This window comes from Orycteropus afer, unplaced genomic scaffold (assembly GCF_000298275.1).
Source record: "Orycteropus afer afer isolate SDZICR_OR568_19922 unplaced genomic scaffold, OryAfe1.0 scaffold00394, whole genome shotgun sequence".
NCBI classification, from domain to species: Eukaryota; Metazoa; Chordata; class Mammalia; order Tubulidentata; family Orycteropodidae; genus Orycteropus; species Orycteropus afer.
Genome location: NW_006921981.1, coordinates 1,458,413 through 1,467,079, shown reverse-complemented (window position 1 = coordinate 1,467,079; position 8,667 = coordinate 1,458,413).

The window sequence follows — 8,667 nt, the reverse complement described above, 5'->3', positions numbered from 1 at the left end:
CCCAGCATAGTAGATCATATGCTTGTCTGATTCAAAATGGCCAAAACCAGTCCATTTCAGTTCACTAATGCCTAGGATATCAATCTTTATGTGTTCCATTTCATTTTTGACAGCTTTCAGTTTTCCTAGATTCATACTTTGTACATTCCATGTTCCGATTATTAATGGATGTTTGCATCTGTTTCTACTCATTTTGAGTCATCCCACATCAACCAGTGGAGGTCCTGAAAGCTTTACTCTATCCATATCGTTAAGGTCATCTCCACTCTGAGGGGTGCCTTCTGACCTGAGGGGCTCATCTTCTGGCACTGTATTGGACAGTGTTTCAGGGCTACTCATAAACTTTTCCAGTAATATATCAGACAGTATTTCACTGCTATTCATAAGGTTTTCACTGGCCAATTCTTTGAGAAGTGGATGGCCTCCTCTTCCTCTTCCGAGTCTGTCTTAGTCTAGAAGCTTCACTGAAACCTGTCTGCCATGGATAACCCTGCTGGCACTTTGCCACATGAAGGTATAGTTTCTATCCTTACAGTGACATTTAAGCCACCACAAGACAACAAACTGACAGACAAGTTCGTCTCCCTTAGTTGTTCCTAACCCCTCTGCACCTGCCTACCTCAGGCAACGACCTTAAAACAGAGCCACCAGAAGTGAAAAGCAGCCCCTGAGCACTGGTCTCCCTACCTCAGACCCTGCCCTTAATAAAGAGCCTCCCCCAAGCTAAAAGCAGCTCCCAGCCCAGGGCCTGCCTACCTTGGGCCCTGGCCTTAATATAGAGCCACACTCAAGCAAAAAGCAGCCCCCAGCCCTGGGCCCACCTCCCTCAGACCCTGCTTTAATAAAGAGCTTCCCCCAAGGGAAAAGCAGTCCCCAGCCCCAGGCCTGCCTACTTTAGGCCCCAGCCTTAATATAGAGCCACACTCAAGTGGCTATATGATTAAATATAGTTAATAAATTAATTGCTATCTGTAGTGATATCACCTTGGAAACCCAAGGAGGGGTCATTATGAGTCAGGTCCAACTCAAAGGCATATAACAACAACAACAACAACATGTTAGATTAATAGTTTTTATTAAGTACTGAGGAGAAATTGAAATGAAACATTATTACACGGTTTCTGGTTTCCAGGAGTTATAATCTAGTTACTATTATAAGAAATAGACACAAAAGTAGTTAACTAATTATGTGGTAAAATATGATCAAATGGATTGATAGAGATAAGTGCAAGAAGATTTCAGATAATGGAGACTACTGTGCTCTAGAAAAGTTGGAAAAGCAAAACAAATGAACTGAAACTTCAGTTAAATTTTGACATAATATTTGGTAACTGAAAGTGAGGAAAAGGAAACTCCAGAGAGGGAAAAACAGCATACATAAAGGATAGATGATTGATAGCTATGATATAGAAGAAGGACAGGAGCCTTACAAGGAGATGGGGCATGGCTTGTAATGTTGTTGTTGTTATATATCGTTGAGTCAAACTCTACTCATAGCGACCCTCTCTTGGGTTTCCAAGGTAGTATCTCTATGGAAGTAGATTGACCAGTCTTCCTTCTGAGGAGTGGCTGGTGGGTTTAAACCACCAGCCTTCTGGTTAGCAGTCAAATGCCTTAGGCACTACACCACCAGCACTCCCAATGAGGAATAGGAGGAGGGATAAGTTAAGATAAATATGTTGTAATCAAATACATAGAACCTTTGATACCCAACTGAGTAAGTTAAACTTCACCTGCAGGAGAAGGGAATGGTGAGTATTCAAATTTTTGATTGGTGAGTGAAATGATGAAACTATTTTTAAATAAGATTGATTTGACCTTGGTTTGTAAAATGCATTTGAATTGAAAGATGTTAAAGGCTAAACAGTCAGATTAAAAAAACAAAACCAAACAAATAAAAAAACCTATGCAACAATCAGTTTGTGAGATGGTGAGCATCAAGAGCAACAAACTTGGTTGGTCTCATTAGATGCAGATAATATCACGCATGTGGGAGACATAGAAGAAGATAAGGGGAGATTATTGGTGGTGTGGTGCCTAAGGCATTTGACTGCTAACCAGAAGAATGATGGTTCAGATCCACCACTCACTCCTCGGGCAGAAGATTGGGCAATTTACTTCTGTAGAGATACTGCCTCAGAATCCCAAGGAGGGGTCACATCAGACAGAAACAACTCCATGGCAGTAAGTTGTGTTTTTTTCTTTTGGATTGTTTTATGTGATAGCTATTTGGATTTGAATTCTGTACAGTATCTGACATTTAGAAGTTGTGCATTACCTTCAGAGAGTAATGTTTCTAAGCTATAGTTTTCTTATAATTGAAATCATGACACCCACCTGGCAAAGTTAAGATAATTAGAGGTAAATTACTAACAGGCCTTATATTTATTGTTGCTGCACCTGAATTCTTGGTGAAGTATTGGGTATATGGTAGTTTTCAGATCAATATCAAGTGTGTTAAATGAACAGCTGAATGAATAAATAGTAAATAATAACTAATATCAGTGATCAGCTGCTAACCAAAAGTTTGGTAATTTGAAACCACCAGCCACTCTGACGAAAAAAAAGATGTGGCAGTCTGTTAATTAAGATTACAGCCCTGGAATCCCTATGGGGCAGTTCTGCTCTGACCAACAGGGTAGCTATGAGTTAGAATTGACTCAGTGACAAGTTTGGTTTTTGAAATCTTTATGGGAGCAGATAATCCTGGATGACCACATTTTCCACCAGTCTTCCATTTGCCTCTTGATGTTAATCTTTCCTGTAGGATAGAATAAAAAGATATATGATGTCCAAGAGTGCTTTGAAGTCAGAAGGTATTATTCTTATCCTATGCCTATAAATTATTAACTATGCAACTTATCTGAACTTTAATTTCATTATTGCTAAAACTACATCAGTATAATCTATATTACAAGTGCTAAATTCATATAAAACTTTGTGTTCCATAAAACAACACATAAATGAAAGACACTATTATTATTAGCCTGAAAATAAGTGCCTAAGGCATTTGACTGCTAACCAGAAGGCTGGTACCTCAAACCCACCAGCTACTCCTTGGAAGGAAGAGTGGGCAATCTACTTCAGTAGAGATACCACCTTGGAAACCCAAGGAGGGGTTGCTATGAGTCAGAACTGACTCAATGGCAGTGACTTTGGTTTTTGGTTTGAGTATTATTCCAAGTTGCAGAGGTCAACTGCATCAAAAGATTTTGTTTAAAGGATAAATGAAGATATAAATTTGGCTACATAAACTGTAATACTAATTCAAATGTGTTAGGTTGGGTTCTCTAGAGAAGCAAAACCAGTAAAGCTTATATATACATATAGAGAAGGATAAATTTATCTTAGGAAAATGGCTCACACACTTATAGAAGCTGGCAAGTCCCAAGTTCTCAGATTAAAAGTCAAGCTGGAGGCTTTTCCTGACTCATGCAGCTGCAGGGGTTAACGAGCTCAGGGTTGGCATGCAGTATACCGGCTGTTGACTCTAGCAAATGATGAATCCAAGATCTCCAGGCCGAATGGTGGATTGTTTGCTCATGAAGAGTTGTAAGCAGCACATCAGGATCCGGATCCACAGAAGAGTGTCTCTTTTCCCAGGATGTCCATAAATATATTGGAGCAGGCCACATCCCTGCCACATCCCATGGAAACTCCCTTTCAACAGATTGACTGTTCAAAACACATACATCTGATCCCATCATGGGAATAACTCACATCACAATTGCTTAAACCACACAGAATTGTGGTCCAGCCAAGTTGACACACAGCTCCATCTATTACAGTCCACTCATTGTCAATTTGGCAGTTATAGACATCTTCTTAACCATATATAATCTCTAAATAAGGACAATTATAAAGTCATATTTGTGCTTAACATGATACGCTAACACACGTACAAACAAAACGCATTAACCTTATTTATATTTCCCAGTTCATAACGGAAAGAAACAAAACTATTTGATGCACATATGCAATGAATAAGTATAACAATCACAGTCCTCGTTTCTGCAATTGGTCACATAGTGAATTCCATGAGCATAGGTCCATTGCTACACTTCATTTGATGTGAAGTGAGTCCCTTAACCTGAAGCAATGCTGTGTGGGATACCATGCAGGTGGATAAGGCATTCTGTAAGTTCATGGATGGTAGTTTTGGCAGAAGCATTGTGTGCAGGGAAGGTGAATCCATATCCAGAATAAGTATATATTCCAGTAAGAAAAAATCACTGTCCTGTCCATGATGAAAGTGGTCCACTGTAACCAACCTGCCTCCAGATTGCTGGTTGATCACCCCAAAGAATAGTTCCATATTGTGGCCTCAGTGTTGGTCTTTGCTGCTGGCAGATTGGGCACTCAGCAGTTGGTGGTAGCCCAATCAGCCTTGGTAAGTGGAAGCCTGTATTGCTGAGCCCATGCATACCTTCCATCCCTGCCACCATGGCCACATTTTTCATGAGTCCATTGAGCAATGACAGGAGTAGCTGGGGAGAAAGGATGACTGGTTTCCACTGAACGGGTCATCCTATCCACCTGATTGTTAAAGTCCTCCTCTACTGAGGTCACCTTTTGGTAGACATTCACATGAGACACAAATATCTTTACTTTTTTGGCCCATTCAGAGAGATATATCCACATACCTCTTCCCCATGCACACTTATCACCAATTTTCCAATCATGCTCCTTCCATGTTCCAGATCATCCAGCCAAGCCATTAGCCATAGCCCATGAATCCGTATACAATTGCACATCTGGCCATTTCTTGTTCCTTGAAAAGTGAAAAGCTATATGGATGGCTCGACATTCTGCCCACTGGGAGGATTTCCCTTCATCAATGTCCCAGAAAGGGGCTGCAGTGCCATTGCAGTGTCCACTTTTGGGTGGTGCCTGTGTATCATGCAGAACCATCTGTAAACCAGGCATGAGTTTTCCCTTCCTCAGTCAACTGAGCATAAGGAATTCCCCATGAGGCCATACATGCAGACTAGGAGACAGAAGGTAATGTGACTGGAGTGGAGACCAAAGGCATTTGGGCCATTATTCCTCATGCAACTTACTTGTGCCTTCAGGTCCTGCTCAAGCCCGATCTCTGATATACCACTTCCATTTAATGATGGAGTGCTGTGCACATCCAACTTTATGACTCTCTGGGTCAGACAACACCCAGTTCATGAGGGGCAGCTCAGGCCTCAAAGTGACTTGGTGCCCCATGGTTAGACGTTCAGTCTCTACCAAAGCCCAATAACAGGCCAAAAGCTGTTTCTCAAAAGGAGAGTAGTTATCTGAAGAGAATAGCAGATAACTATTCTCAAAATCCCGAGGGTCTGTGTTGCAGTTCACCAATAGGGACCTGCCAAAGACTCCAAACAGCATCTCTATCTACTACAGACACTTAAAGTACCATTAGATCAGCCAGATCACATGGCCCAACTGACAGAGCCGCCTGCATGGCAGCCTGAATCTGTTGCAGAGCCTTCTGTTGTTCTGGGCTCCACTCAAAACTAGCAGGTTTCCGAGTCACTTGATAAACTGGCCAAAGCAACACACTCAAATGAAGGATATGTTGCCTCCAAAATCCAAAGAAGCCCACCAGACATTGTGTCTCCTTTTGAGTTGTGGGGGAAGCCAGATATGATAACTTATCCTCCACTTTGGTAGAAATATCTTGATATGCCCCACATCATTGGACCCCTAAAAATTTCACTGAGTTAGAAGGTGCCTGAACTTTTGTTGGGTTAATTTCCGCCCCTTCCAGCATGCAGATGTCTCATCAGTAAGTCTAGTGTCATCAATACTTCTTCCTTACTAGGTCCAATCAGCATAATGTCATAAATATAATGGACCAGTGTGATGTCTTGTGGAAGGGAAAGGTGATCAAGATCCCTATGGACTAAATTATGACATAGTGCTGGGGAGTTGATATGACCCTGAGGAAGCCCTGTGAAAGTATATTGTTGGCTTTGCCAGTTGAAGGCAAACTGCTTCTGATGGTCCTTTGAAATTGGTATTGAGAAAAAAGGCATTGCCCAGATCAATAGCTGCATACCAAGTACCAGGAAATGTACTAATTTGCTCAAGTGATGAAATTACACCAGCAAATTGGAGTCATCACCTGATTAAGTTTACGATAATCTACTGTCATTCTAGGAGCTTTGGTAGCATAGTGCCTAAGGCACTTGACTGCTAACCAGAAGGCTGGAGGTTCACACCCACCAGCCACTCCTCGGAAGGAAGGTTGGGCAATCTACTTCCATAGTGATACTGCCTTGGCAACCCAAGGAGGGGTCGCTATGAGTCAGGGCTGACTTGATGGCACATAACAACAACAACAACTGTCATTCTCCAATATCCATCTGTTTTTTGCACAGGCCAAATAGGCGAATTAAATGGGGATGTGGTGGGAATCACCACCCCTGCATCCTTCAAGTCCTTGATGGTGGCAGTAATCTCTGCAACCCCTCCAGGGATGTAGTATTGCTTTTGGTTTACTATTTTTGTAGGTAGAGGCAGTTCTAATGGCTTCCACTTGGCTTTTCCTACCATAATAGCCCTTACTCCACATGTCAGAGAGCCAATGTGGGAATTCTGCCAATTACTCAGTATATCTGTTCTAATTATGCATTCTGGCACTGGGGAAATCACTACAGGATGGGTTCAGTGACTCACTGTACCCACTGGGAGACACACCTGAGCTAAGACTCCACCAATAACTTGACCTCCATTGCCCCTACTCTGACTGGTGGACCACAATGATGCTTTGGGTCTCCTGGAAGTAGTGTCAGTTCAGAGACTGTGTCAAGTAATCCCCAAAAAGTCTGATTATTTCCTTTTTCCCAATGAACAGTCACTCTTGCAAAAGGCCTCAGATCCCTTTAGGAAAGGCTGGGAGAAAGATTGACATTATAAGTTTTTGGCAATGTAGTGGGGTCCTTCCTCAAGGGGACCCAGCCTCCCCTTCATTCAATGGATTGCAGGTCTGTAAACTGACTCAGGTCTTGGAATTGACTGAGAAGCCTTGATTCTGTATTTTGATGATTCAATCTAGGCTGCTGTTCACATGACCTAGAATTCTTTTGTCTATACAGATGAAGTAAATATTTAGTAGGTTTGCCATGCATTTTACTACTAGGAACACCATGCCTAAGTAGCCAAGGCCATAATTCCACACATGTCAGGGTATTCTGATTACTGTTCTGACTGTGCTGTCCATTATGGGAACCACGCCCACCTTGCCTTTGTCGATTAACTGCTGCCACTTGGCCCCTACTATCACAGGGTCCAATCAGTCCCATCATAGTTAAATGTCTTAGTTCAGTTAGGGCAGTTCCCACTGTCAAATCCAGCTTACATAAAAATAGCAATCACAGCAGTCTTCAAGAATGCTGGGGCTCCCTTTCCAAACTTATTTTTCACCGTACTGGTGAAAGTTGTGTCCTCTGGACTCTTCATTTCTGACTCTAGGGATCTAATCTGATAAATTCATTGTAACAGGCCAATTTCTCTAAGCCTCTGGATACCTTCTACATTATACCAAGGCAGGTCTGGTACTTCAACTTGAAGGTAGGCCACTGCATAATCCATGCTTCAGTTAGCCAACCAAATAAAGAATTAGATCCTTTCCTAACCTCTCGAGCTGAAATATTGAATGAAGAATCCCTACTTAGTGGGCCTAACTCATAAACTCAGGCTGATCCAATGTTACATTCCTTGTACCATTATCCCACACCCTTGGTAGCCATTCCCATACATATTCTCCTGGTTTCTGTCTGTACATGTTAGCAAAATCAACTAGGTCTTTTCAGGTATAGCATACCACCACCTCAGTCACACTTTGTATTTCACCTTTTGGGGCTTGCTTGGACTTAACTTTAGTTGTAGGTCTAGCAGCAGCAATGGGTGGTTGGGGAAGTTCCTGAGAACATTCTGCAATATCTTCCATGGCCTCTGCCTCAGGTAATGAGCCAGCAGGAACAGTTGGGTTAATCCCATCAAACTGAGGTGGAGGGGATAATGGTTTTACAGTAACCCCTTCAGATAGGAGGGATTCAACAGAATTTATAGACTCCATATCCTGATCTTCCTGACTATCTGCCCGTATGTCCCTATTGCTGGTTTCAGGGTTGCATTTTTTTCCAATCAATGCCCTCACTTTAACTTCGGACACAATTCTGGGTTGGCAATTTAATTGGCATTGTAATTCAGCCACCTTTACAATAAGGCTGTAGGTTTGTTTTTTGACAATATCAGCTCTGTTACTAGAAGAAATAAGGCTTTCTTTCAGAGTACAACTGGAAACATTGAGGTCTTTTGTGTGGTGCTTGAGGTGTGACTCAGCAGCCCTGAGCTCTTCTTGCTCTGTCACCACTTTCTTTAGCATAAGTTGGACCAACCAGCCAGCTTCCTTATACTCCTCATGCTGACAAAATTGCAGAAAAATATCAAATACATGATCACCCAGAGCTTCACTTCTCAAAAGTACTTGATCTATTGGTGGTGCTATTTTGCATATTAATGTAGCCACCTCAGGCCATGGATTAGCAGGGCCCTCTTTACTAATGGATTCACGGTCACCAGTGCCTGTACCAAAAAGAACAGATCGATCTTCATCCATTTCAAGAAGTGGCATATGATCTAGAACCAATGGTAATGAAGGAAGAAGTCAAA